This window comes from Amblyomma americanum, chromosome 1 (genome assembly GCF_052857255.1).
Source record: "Amblyomma americanum isolate KBUSLIRL-KWMA chromosome 1, ASM5285725v1, whole genome shotgun sequence".
Taxonomy (NCBI): domain Eukaryota; kingdom Metazoa; phylum Arthropoda; class Arachnida; order Ixodida; family Ixodidae; genus Amblyomma; species Amblyomma americanum.
Genome location: NC_135497.1, coordinates 436,645,842 through 436,658,641, shown reverse-complemented (window position 1 = coordinate 436,658,641; position 12,800 = coordinate 436,645,842). Strand labels below are relative to the sequence as shown.

Below are 12,800 nucleotides of genomic sequence, written 5' to 3'. Positions count from 1 at the left end.
TTCATATATCAGGCAACACTTCTGCAGCTTTCAACTTCAGGCCAAACTCTCTAATAGTCCTCTATATCCAATAGAAGTACTTAATTCCGAGCACGTGATTTTCATGATACCCACCACTCATTGCCATGAAATGTTCACAGATTCACAGGCTATGCTGAATCAACGCTTCCATCTCTGAACATATGTCCCCACTTCAATCGCACTGTAATCCTACGTGCCTGACAAAAAGAAAGCTCAACAATCCAGGCGGCATCTCCTCATTTGGTGTATGTCGCTTCAACGTTTTTATCACTGCACACGTAATTTAACGCAACGGCATACCTGACGTATTCGAACTCACAGTGTGGGGAGGGATTCTCTCATATATATTATATATGTCTGAAGCGCTGCACCATCCTCTCTATGTTTCATCGACATTTCTCTCGGCACAGCCACGTCCTTCTGTGTAACCATATCGGGTACTGAGAGCTCAGCGGGAAACGGCGTGGTCGTGGCTTCGCTCAGATTGGTCAAGGATGCCACGAACTTCACCCTTTCTCCTCTCTATCGCTAGATTTTAAGCAATAGCCTATACATTACGTTCGGTCGGAAAGTTGTCAGGGTAGCAGTAATCGGCATCGATTGTCGGAAATAATCAGGGGCTGCATAAAAAAACTGTATCATAATAATTTGTGGCTATAGTAATTAAGCATTAATTGGCGTGTGATAGGCGGTGAAGAATTAATGAAATCATTGTAATTAATTGAGTAATTAAAGAAAGCTAAAAAGTGTGTCCAAAGGTATCAAGATGGTCAGAATGATAAGATAATGCTTAATGGTGTTAAGATAATTTGCAGTGTTTTGCCTCAGTGTTATACCGGAAGCGGTGGCCTTGTGGGTTGGAAGAGTTGAAAAAATTTTAACATGTGTCAGCCGAAGCTTCGCTGACGCGTTTTATCTGTTACATTTCTTGTTTTAAATGTCAAAGACGGCAATAAAAGCAAGAAAGAAGCAGTGACGTTGTGGCAGACTATCCGCCTCGCATTCGGGGGGTGCTGGGTTCGATCCCTAGTGCCGCCGGGTACCCACCGGTTTTCTTATAGATACAAGATTTCCCCCGGCCTGGTGTTCGGCTGTTTTAAGAGTGAGAGGCTTGGGAAAAGGGTCCTGGACTAAAACCTTCACCGTAGCCGGGCCCCATGGTAGAGCGCCCGCCTCGGTTTCGGGAGGTAGTGACTTCGGCTCCCGCTACGGGCCAGTTACCCACCGGATCCCTCAAAATGGGTACAAGCTTTGCCCCGGCATGGTGCTCGGCTTGCTAGGGTTGCATGGCTTGTCAAAGGAGCCTGCGCCTTCTAATCCCCTTCCTTTGGGCTTGGAAGGAACGTCGAGTAGACGTCGAGTGGAGAAGGAACGTCGAAGTAACGTCGAGTAGATTAATTTATTTAACAAATTAAAAAAATAAAAACTGCATTTAAGGGTATAAAACTGCTCAGAATAGAAAACCTTACCCACTACACTACAACTTCGTACCCTTAAGGCGGAGCTTAATTGTCCTCTTCAACTTTTTCTAGCTCGATTGGCTGTAGGCCAAATCGCGAAAGCTCACATTGTGCCCTCTTGGGCCCCCTAACTAGTGTGGCTCTGCTCTTGCGGTTCACAGGTGACACTAAAATCACTGTCTCAACTCCGCTGAAGGGGTAAGGGCTGAGTCCCTTCATCAATAGCAGGGGGCGACCCTGTCTCCACTACGATAGCTGGCATCGTGGCCTATGCTGCCACAGCTCCGTGGATTGTTTCATAATTACCTACAATCACAGACTCCTGCTGAACCACCTGAAGCTGCTTTTTGGGATATTTGTTTTGGCTCTGAAGGTTTCGTGCCACAGCGATCAGCACCGGATTGACGTTCTTTCTCGTCATTAAGTTTGCCTCCTTCGCCAAAACTCAGGCCCTGGCTCGCCCATTACCGCCTGCCCACTTGGCTACCAGCCTGAAGCCATTACTCTTCGCCTTGCCCTTCAGCTCGAGCATGTTAGAGACAAAGAAGCGAAAATGTTGTTGTTAGGCCGCAATAACATCGCCCGCGACGCTATGACACCCGATGCAATCTGCGCACATGAAGCCCGACATTAAGGGATGGCTTCATGAGACCAACTACAATTGCTCGTCTTTGGCGGCTTGACGCCCAATGCGGTTCGGGCCTTACTAACCGAAGTCCGCTACTGTCGTCTCGGGGAGCTCGTCTGCAATTGGGAATTTGCTTCTCCGCTTCGGGGCGAAATGCCCGATGCTTCATGCGCCTTCAACCGCCGCGGCCGTAGTGGTCCCTTCTTGGATCTACTGGAACTCCCTGAAGTCTTCTTCTACGCTTCAGGGTTGCTGCAGCCCATGAGTCCTGTCCAGAAGTTAAGTCGAGGGTGCCGTCGGGTTTAGGACAGCCTGGCACACAGCGCTAAATAAAAGGCCATACACAGGATGTGAAGAATTCGTGTTCATCACGTAAGAACCAACTGGATTGCTGGAGAAAAAGTTATTAGTTGCGACTGCAAGCCGTCGGCCTCGCCAACTGTCCAACATTTTGACAAAGAACGCTGCCTCACAAACTGTGCACCCTGTCGCGCCATTGCTTTCTAAATGGCTACCCTTGTGTTGCTGAGACCACTGAAAAATAAATTATGGAATTATGAGCTTGCAAGCTTTGCTTTTCAAGTGATTAAATTATATTTACTGAAAGGCTAAGAGATAAAAAATCATATTTCACACATGCACTATAAAGATTGACTGCCGCCAATCAGTTACGCACTCTGTAGAGGCGTGCAGAAGCAAGCATGTTTTGCAAGCTCCACCCTCTGCGACCCTCGAGCCACCTTCCAACCCAAACTCCACCCATCAGAAATGGCACCTACCATCAAACTATGCCCTCTAGAACCGCCACCTACCTTAACCATCGCCAAGGTCTCCACCCACTAGAAGTCCACGCAGCAGCAAAACGTAAAAGGGACGGCTAAATCGAATTCAAACCCGCAGTGTGAAAGCCAGCTGTCCCCAGATGCACCACCGAGCAGGCACCTCCACACCCTCTAACCACTGCCACAATCGACCCACCCCACTTCACCCACCCAGTAAAAGTATTCATTACAGTAAAAACATCAGAGTATTCATCTAGGGTAAATGAAATTGCTATCGCATCTTTATAGCATCAGGCCATGATTGTACGGTGAATTTTTTTCTCCCTTTGACTTCACATATTCCCAGCTCGTGCACGGGTTTTCAGCCCCAGTACAGTTTTAAGTGTAATGGTAGTCGGAGTCCGTGCCACTATTTCTATTGAGTTTCAGTTAGTCTTTTTGTTGCTTTTGAGTCACAGCTCTGCGCTAAAATCACATGGACACTTTGCGCAATAAAATCTCTCTCGACGAAATATTTTCTCTCGGCTAAATGTTGTAAAAAGCTTTTTTTTTAAATTGAGCTCTTGCGCGCGCGGTATCTCCCGCAGGATTCTATGGCATGCAAACCAGGACGATTCCAAGGACGGTCTGCTGTTCGACGAAGATGTCAGTTCGCGACGGTAAGTCGGAATTGTAATCTAATAAGGCATGTGCAGAATACAAACAGCCCCGATATAGAAGGTTCATGCATTCCGATAAAGCATTGCGTTCAGTCGTGACACAGCAGTCATACTTTCCTTGCCTATGGCTGCACATGTAAACGTGCTAAAGAATATCTGTATGCTGTGCATATTGAGCATACTCACCTAGGAGAAAACTGATAGAATACCGATCAGGCAAGGGGAAAAAACTGTTCGCGCCATTCACAGCATATTTTATAGAGGCATGCGGAGATTTAACTGGGAAGAATTTTGTAATAACAAAAACGAATACCACCACAGTAACCTGGGAGTCACTGCTGACATTAGTATGCTAAGAAACTCAGTGCAGACATTTAAGCACATCCTTCAGGACGTAAAAAAAGAAATGAGAACTGATACCGAGAGTATGCGTATGAAACAGTGATGCTCAGCAGTTTAAGAGGAGTAGAACAGCTTCCGATAGGCAGATATGCATGTGCAAGGCAAAACATCTTTTTTGGATAACTAAAGAACAGTAATTCGGTGCAAGGAACTACTCGATTGGAGATTAAAAATTGGGTAGAACCTAATGGAGCAGCCAGAAATGCCATCGCGGATTCCGAAGCGCGAAGAAACAGAGTTCAGAGGGGCGCAGTTCATATACAGTCGAACCCACTTATAAGGGTCGCAGTTATTACGAACGATCACTTAAAGGCCTACTTGACCGCAATTTCAAGCCGGCCAAATTGTGCCGCCAATATAACATTCATGCAACGACCGTTATTTATTTGCAATGTGAAGGCTGTAAAGCAAGCCATGTTTTGATTAGGCGCGCTTAAAAATTTTCATAGCAGACGACGCAGCAGTCTAGCGTCGGGCTAAGCAACGAAAAGCAAGACCGGAAATTACGCACGTTTGAGACGTCGAAACGGCCGACAAACCGATGCCGGAGCGGCGAGCCTCGTAGACGAGCGTCCCTTCGCATGCTGTTGTTTCGTGGTGCGTCTCGCTGCTAAGTGCTTGGCACTTAACTGCTGTCATCATGCCAACACAGTGCGTCGCTGTTGGTTGCTCCAACATGCACTCTGTTCCGGGCATCAGCCTTCATCGTTTTCCAAAGTGCGATAAGCTGCGCAAGTTATGGGTCCTGGCGCTGAAGCGAGACCGATGGGAGCCGAGCAAGGCAAGCGTGCTTTGTTCGGCGCACTTCAAGCCGGAGGACTTTGTGCGCGACATCGACGTTGCTGCAAGTCTGCCGTGCAGGCAGCTGAAACGGCTTTTGAAACCGGAAGCAATTCTTTCTGTTTTCGCTCACTGCAAGCGCAGCATTCAGAACCTTCGGCCAGCCTTCGAGAAGCGTCGGCGTATAGAGGTGAGTATGCTTTATAATTGACACCTGATATCGCAGTGGGGCGCCACAGAAACCTTTATCACGATGTATTATTTGTATTTTAGATCGTGAATAACGCCTTGAGGGCATCTGCTGCTGCGAGCTCGTCTCCGCCAATCGTCGACACGCCGATCGCGCCCGAAAACTGCCCAGATACCGCCCTCGGTGTTATCAGTAACGCCGCAGTGTCACCAAGTCATGGTAAGTCGTATGAATAGACTACAGTGTACTGTCGCTGTAGGAGTACACCTGCAGCGGTACGCTGCCACGGCTGGCGAGAGCATTGGCGTTAGGTACATGATAGAAGCTTCGCTAGAACGTTATTTGCCAGTTTTGGCGCCTGATTTCTTGAACTAGGTTTTACAAACCTTCCGTACTCTTCTTTTGTTATATACGTTAAACCCATGAAACCAAACCATACCATCCAGTGGAGTATAAACAAAGAATTTTGTGTACAGTTCAGAGACCTCCAGGTTGTGAAAACGAATCCGGAGTTTCCGTGTGTGCCTAGTGGCACATATAGCATTCCTTCAGTGTATAATTATCCAGTGAACTGTTAAGTGTTCGTTTTTTTTGCAGATGAATATGTCCAGATGGAGGTAGAGTTCACTTGTTCTGCGTGTGGTCACTCAGCAACCTCCAAGTCTTCCAAGTATATTCAAGTGGACTTACCAAAGGCCACATGCAACAAGGGAACAATGACAGGCAGCCTACTGAGTCACTGTGTTAATATGTTGGCAGTTTTAGCTACTTTGACTTGAGACATGACAGTTTTTTCTTGTTGTTGAAGGTGTGCAAACTGATGAGACAGGCTCGGAGAATGTGGACCGATGCTCTACGCCCAGCATAGATATGGTGCCAGATAGATATATGCCTGCATCATACCTCGACGACAGTGATTCCTGGAGTGAAGCCAGTGATGAGAGCAACGCCGACAGTGTGTCAACTGCTGAGCTTGATGCAAACGATGAAAATTTTGCATTATCAGAAATTAGCAAGTGTGTATATTGTGCAATCAGCTTTTTTTCTTTTGCTTGTTTCACAAATTTGTTTCATTACATTCTTGCAGACCAACTAGAGCTACGGCCACTCATGTTCTATCAGAGCCAAAATATATCGTCTTTGAAAGCTGTCTCGTGGAGCTCCTTGGACCCTGCAGGACATGCTTGGCTCAGTGCTCTACTGAAGTGAAGAGGTCTGGTAGCCTGGTGCAAGTCACAGCAATCTGCCCATTTGGGCATGTATGGTCAAGGCAGAGTCAGCCATCCCTCCACAGGAATGCTGCTGGGAACATCCTTCTAGCTGGTATGTGAATAAAGTATTATGGGGCAGCACCTTTTGATCGTTGCTAATTTAATATGGTATCTCTGTTGAGCTTAATATTTTTTTGTAATGGCCATTGTTTTCAACTACAGTAATGTGGAATCCACGGGCATATCTCAGATTTAACTGGTAGTTTTGTTTTATGAAGGTAATTACAATAAGTCTTGATCATTGCATAATTATGGTTAGTATATCCTGTGACTGGAATGAGCACTAGTATAGTTCTGATTACAATAGGTGCATGCATGGGATAGGCAGTTCATGTACCCCAGTTCGTCGTACAATATAATAGATACGTATTTTCATGACATGAAATTTTCAAAAGGTGGCAGTTGCTTTAATCAACTCTTTTATTCTAAAATTTTTGTTGAAGTGCCTCATAATTGCTGAGCTAACTTTTAATTTGCATGATAAGGCATTTATATATAGTCAGCAGCAATATATCTTTTATAGTAATCTCTGCTTGTGCATGGTTGTGGAACAGCTCAAGGGACGAAACACAGGAAGAAACAAAGAAAGACACGTGCGCTGTGTTTCGTCCCTTGCGCTGTTCCACCACCATGCAAAAGTACCAACTAGCCCGAGAACTCGCTCTTCTAAATCTCTGCTTATGGCTATATTTTGGCAGCAAAATTATTGCAAGCAAGAAGCTTTGATGTACTTTCAATTGGTTGATACACATTCTTATAAAATACCATTTCACAATCTACAAAGAAAAACACCTGGTTTTACCTGGTAAATTAGAGTACACTGTCTGATTTTCTCTGACATTGTTGCAGCACTGATTTGTGCCAATATGTTATTTGGTCAACACATATTTTCCTCAAAACCCTTGATAAAGTTGCACTTCATAATTGCCGCGTGGTGGCCGAGTGGTTGTAACGCTTGGCTGTTGACTCGAAAAATGGGGGTTCGATCCCTGCTTCTGTGGTCGAATTTCGATTGAGGTGCAATTGTAGAGGCCCGTGTGCTGTGCGACGTCAATGCATGTTAAAGAACCCCAGGTGGTCAAAATGTCCAGAGCCCTTCACTACGGCGTCCCTCATAGCCTGAGTCGCTTTCGGATGTTAAACCACCATAAAACATAAACCAAGCACTTCAACATTTGCAATATGGCCGCTCTTACAAATGATTTGTGGTCATTATTCTCCCTAGGGGCTATATTGTTCACAGGCTCGAACCCCAAAAAATCACTTCGACTTTTTTCATGCATTGGAGTAGCAACGCCTGGGGAAGACCTATTCTTCAATATACAGAAGAGTGTATTGTTCCCCTCTGTGCGAAAGGTAAGCCAGGTTCAGATGTATTCAATATTATTAGTTATGCGGAGGACAAGTGCTAAGCAACCACGTTTTTATATAGGTGTGGACAGATGAACAGAATGTCCATCTCACTGAAGCATCAAAGAAGCCTCTGAGTTTAATGGGGGATGGCCGATTCGACTCCCCAGGATTCAATGCAAGTACTTGATGTACACATTAAATGATGCTGAGCAGGATGTCATCTTACACACTGAGCTTGTGCAGGTTTGTTTCATTTTATGCCTAGCAAAGTTAAAATGTTTGCTTTTAGTATTCACTAATGTACATCTATGTTACATGTGATTGAGGTCAGCAACAGTGCGCAGATGGAAGTGGTTGGCTTAAAAAGAGGTCTACAGTTTCTGCTAGGAAACAACTGCCGTATCAGTAGAATAGTAACCGATAGGCACAGTGCCATACGAGCCCTTCTCAGAAAAGAATATCCTGAGATAATGCACCTTTTCTACTGTTGGCACATGGCAAAAGGCAAAAAACATTTTAGCGACCCTTATCATAACATGGGAGTTTGAGACCAAAGTTTTTGTTTCGTTATATTTCATTTCAAGAGTAAGAAAAAGCTTCTTGCAGCTTCAAAGCGCCGTGGCGTAGAGGTCCTCGAAAAATGGGCCCGTGCTGCTGTGAACCATTTGTATTGGTCTGCAGCTTCAAGTGACGGACACCCAGAACAAATTGTTCCTAAGTGGAGTTCACTCACAAGGCATGTGATAAACGTGCATCAGCATGATTCGTCAATCTTTCCACGGTGTGTCCATGGCGACCTCAGTGAAGATGAAAGACTCTGGCTGGATGAAGGTAAGTAATAGAAAGAATTGGTACTTTTTGAAGGCTAATCATTTGAATTTCCTTGTTTTTAAGGATCAGATGCCCACCGCAAGCTCTGTGGAGTTGTAGAGGCCCCATTGCTGTTGAAGGACGTGGCGCAGCTTTCCACAAAGGTGCAGACGTTTGGTTGTGAAGCTTTTCATAGCCTGATAAACCAGTTTGCACCGAAAACTTATCACTACAGTTATGCTGGAATGCGAGCTAGGTTAGTGCTATGCTTTATTCACTGATGCAAGCAGTGACATTCTGTCATATTTCTGTGCACTAGCACACATTTTGGAATACTTTTCATGATATATTGTACATTGGTTGTCTTTACTGTATGTTGTAATATTTGCCAGATTGGGGCAGACACCCACACAATACTCAGTCAGGGTTTCTTCAGTTTTTATGTGTAATGCCTTGCTAATGCAATTTCTCTTTCTGGTGGAAATTCAAACGCCGACCATTCGTTTTAAAAATGACGTTTCGGCCCCGTTTTTATAGGGGCCTTGTTCACAAGGCCCAAAGAGAACAAAGTTCAGAAGGTGAACAAGGCCCCCGTAAGCAGAGCCGAAACGTCATTTTTAAAACGATTGGTCGGCGCTTTGAGAATTTCCGCCATGAACATACCCGACCAGATGGGTTTACATCAAACACTGGATTTCAATTTCTCTTTCTACTGACTAATGTTGCTTGCAGAGTCCGCATCGCAGCATTACATTATAATGAGAACCATGGACGTCCTCAGGAGGTCCGAGCTGATGGCCAAAAGCGGTTTGCTAGGAGGTTGCGAAAGGGTCGGAATAGAGAGGCTAGCCTTTCATCTTTGAAGGTGGAGCCATCTTATGGTGAGTACTCATTATTGTGCGTAAGGATAATTCTACCTTTTCAAAATACAGATCAGCCTAAATGCTGGCATGTCTGTTGCAATGACTGGTATAACTTGAAAAGCCATCAAAGGTTATGCGCATAAAAGACAACACGAAGAGAGAAGACCGGACGAGCGAGTAGGTTTAGCTATCATTAAAAAAAAAATTGCTGCCTGCTTAACCCGCTCTTTTCAAAGGTGATATAGGAATACTTGGAACAATTTAATGTTACCATTAGCTCATTAAAGTTCAGTTGTAAAATTAACACCTCTCCCAGTTTAATTCTCCTGATGCTATCATACCAGTCATTGCTACCTTATTTCGTACTAACACTAACTTTTTAATGTAATAATTTAATATTGTTCCGTTAGTTCATAAAGATTTGCAGTTGTGATATGCAGATAATGGTGTCCATGTAATCTTGGTGTGGCCCTTACTGTTCACCAAAATATAATGCACATTTGAAGCTGTTCAACTACTTTGGTGGCTGTAAATGTGTTTTTAGGAAGGTATACTTTTACATGTAGCGTTTGCAATGTGAAAAGTTAAGTGTGGGCACCAATATCGTGCCCAGAGAAATAAATATTGGTATCTGTGTTCAGGATTTATGGGCATCCTCTCGCCTGTCAGTGCCAGTAACTGTGGATAAATCCAGGGTTAGCGTTTTTATTACCATGTACTATATAACGTACTACATGGAAGTCTAAGATTAATGTTTTTTTTCATTTTAAAACGCTAAACTAAACAAATTGCCAAAAATGCAAGATAAATACAGAAGTCTCACACGAATAAATAAATAAAAGGCTAGAGCTCTATACTTTGCGTTCAACTATTATAAAAAGTAAATACGCCAAGTAGCGTAGATGTAGGATGTACTGGAGCTCTTGTAATAACTGTGAAAATCCTAGCTTTCAGAAAGTTGAGAAAAATAGTTGCTGTGTTCTTCAAAAACAAATCTCATACCATATAACACCACCACTCAGGCAAGTCATCCATTAAATCACCTTATGCCTGGTTCCTGTATTTTGTTAATTTTTTTCAAGGCTTTCTGCAGTGTGTACTATAATCCAGCAAGGTGCAATGCGTATCACAAGAATGCTATTATCTAGTTTAAACCAACTATGAAAAATGAGTTTGCCACCATGTTATTGGATTCATTTATGCTTCTTAGAGTGAAAAGTGAAACTCCTCACTAAGAAATAGCTAGGGTGGCATCCATCATGATATTATATATGCCATAACTAGTATTCCAGTGCTTGCATGCATATTCACTAACTCACAAATCATCTAATGCTAAAACTTTTAATGTGACTGAATTCTTTTTTTTTCAGCCTATCTGCATTTGCTTCTGCGGCAGTCACTTGAGTTTTGCGCAGTACACCAAACATACAAGGAAGCCTTGTAAGGCAATGGAGGTTCTGAAGCATTTCCTCCGCCAACTACTGCTGGGCATGGAATTCCGTCAAAGGACGAGCTGCTGGCATCGCATCGCTCCAGATTTAATGCCCGCTAGCTTGGCAGTCTAGCCAGATATAGTACGGTTCTCTATGTGGAGTTCTATATCCCAGTTTTTGCATGAGATATCAAAGACAGTATAGTGAAAGGTTTCTGTTAAATTTGTGTCACATGAGGTCTCTATAACTGTACAGCACTCTACACTGTTATGAATGGGATGCACACCAGCCGAAGAGGATCAAAGCGAAAATTTTATCGACCGGGATGACTACGCGGTAGGGGCAATTTAGACAGGTCGTTTGACCCCACGAAGACACCACGAAAAAAAAGGATGTGCTGGGAACCTGCTTGCGGAATCTTTCGCAAGCTCTTCAGGAAGGGGAGAGATGACCTTCCCTTTGTCTGCAGTTCCTGGCAAGACGAGACCGACAGTGTACAGTCGACGGGAGAAGAAGGAGCGGGGACTTCCAGACTTCCAGTAATTAACCGTGACTGACAAGAGCCATCCCAACCGTAGAGAGGCCGCCGAAGTTATAGCCAGGGCGCCACACCAGTGTTTTCGATGGACACATGCAGCTTGCAGTAATGTTGCACCACAGTGCGAAATAGCTGTGGACTTGCGTTTCCTCCTCACCAGTTCTCACGCGTGGACTCTGCAGCGTGTGCCTCCGCATCCTATGTGCTGTGTCACTCTTCCGATCTGTGCCTTGTGTTCAATTGCCTGGCGCCTTGTGAAGGGCTTTGGCCTGGCTAGACACAATTTTGCAGGGCTAATTTCTTCAGCACATTTAGCCACATCTTCATGATCAGTAGACTCACGTTGCCATCTTCGTTCCCTAAGTAATTCTTTGCAATGCAAATGTTGCAGTTCCTCTTTAGATATGTTGCTGAGTTCTAACTCGCTGTCCATACCGGGTTGCAACTGAGGTGAAGCGATGGGGAAACTGCTTTATATCGAGCTTCTTAGTACTGCGAAAGCACTCATATTCTTACCATCCTCGACCAAGTCCTTCTGTTGTTTGTTTGCAGCTCTCTCCTCCTTGACTGCCTCCTTGCTCTCTTCCCTCACAACACAGTTCAGGTGTCTACTGAGAAGTGCAACAGATACTGCGCCTTTCCTTTCCTCAGGGAAGGCTTGGTAGGGTTTAGGTGTCCACTGAGAAGTGAGACACTGCGGCTTTCTTGCACCTTCCCTTGCGTATTTGCCAAGGTTAAATGAAGATCAGATGCAGGCACAGAACGGTGCTCGACTTTTGCATTGAGTTGAGCTACCACTCTAAAATTCTTAGAATCTCGCACTCCCTTTCTGCCAGCACCATGTCTTTTTGTTGAGTATACACTGACGGAGCTTTCAGACTTAGCTCTTACGTTCATTCGCAGTGTTTTTGTCACATTGACTTCACTTTTATTCTCATTTTGTAACCACTCATGCACTAGAAAGATGGCATTCAGAAGCTATGGCTTCTCTGAACACTCTGAAAGTAGCAAGTCATTGTCCAGGGCTTCCACAGAGGTTCTATTATGATGCACAACTGGTGCTTGTAAAGTGCACCTACCTGCACCCACCTTTGAAATTTCAGTGCTGACCAGTTATTTATATCTATGACCACTGTGAGAAGCATAATCTTAATCTTGAATGTCTTTCTTAGTCATGCCTGTTCATCCACACAACCGTTTGCTGTAAAGTTTCGAGACTGTGTCCTTATCTAAAAAGGCATGCAACATTAAAACAGTTTTTGCAGTGCTTCACCAGCTTAGTCTCTCTTGCACTGTACACACAGCTTTTAATGCTTTTCCAGATTTTGAAGCCACTAGGGAAAGTTTCATTTTGTAGGGCTGTAAGGTCCTTTGTCATGGCTCCCAATCTGTCGCCTTTACGCTCTTCGTCAAGCATGCTTTTGAGGTTGCCTTTCCACACAAAAACAAAACAGTTCCATAAAGAGAGATAACGTGAGCCCTGCAGATGTTGGAGTACAGCTACGCTGTGCCTGGCGAGAAACATTATGATGTTGAGGGCAGTGTGTGGCCTTCAATAATTGTACAAAAAACCTGTTCACATGCCCTCATGTCAAGGCAACAGTGTCGCT

At 44.4% G+C, this 12,800-nt stretch overlaps 1 protein-coding gene across 1 annotated transcript in view; it reads left to right on the top strand.

Annotated features, from left to right (window-relative positions):
• Window positions 1-3,479: 3,479 nt before the first annotated feature.
• Window positions 3,480-12,800, top strand: part of LOC144125253 (acetylcholinesterase-like) — a 339,544-nt gene continuing 330,223 nt past the window's right edge. The window contains exon 1 of the mRNA XM_077658480.1: window positions 3,480-3,550. The gene's annotated coding sequence lies outside the window, so the exon portion shown is untranslated. The remainder of the gene's footprint in view (window positions 3,551-12,800) is intronic.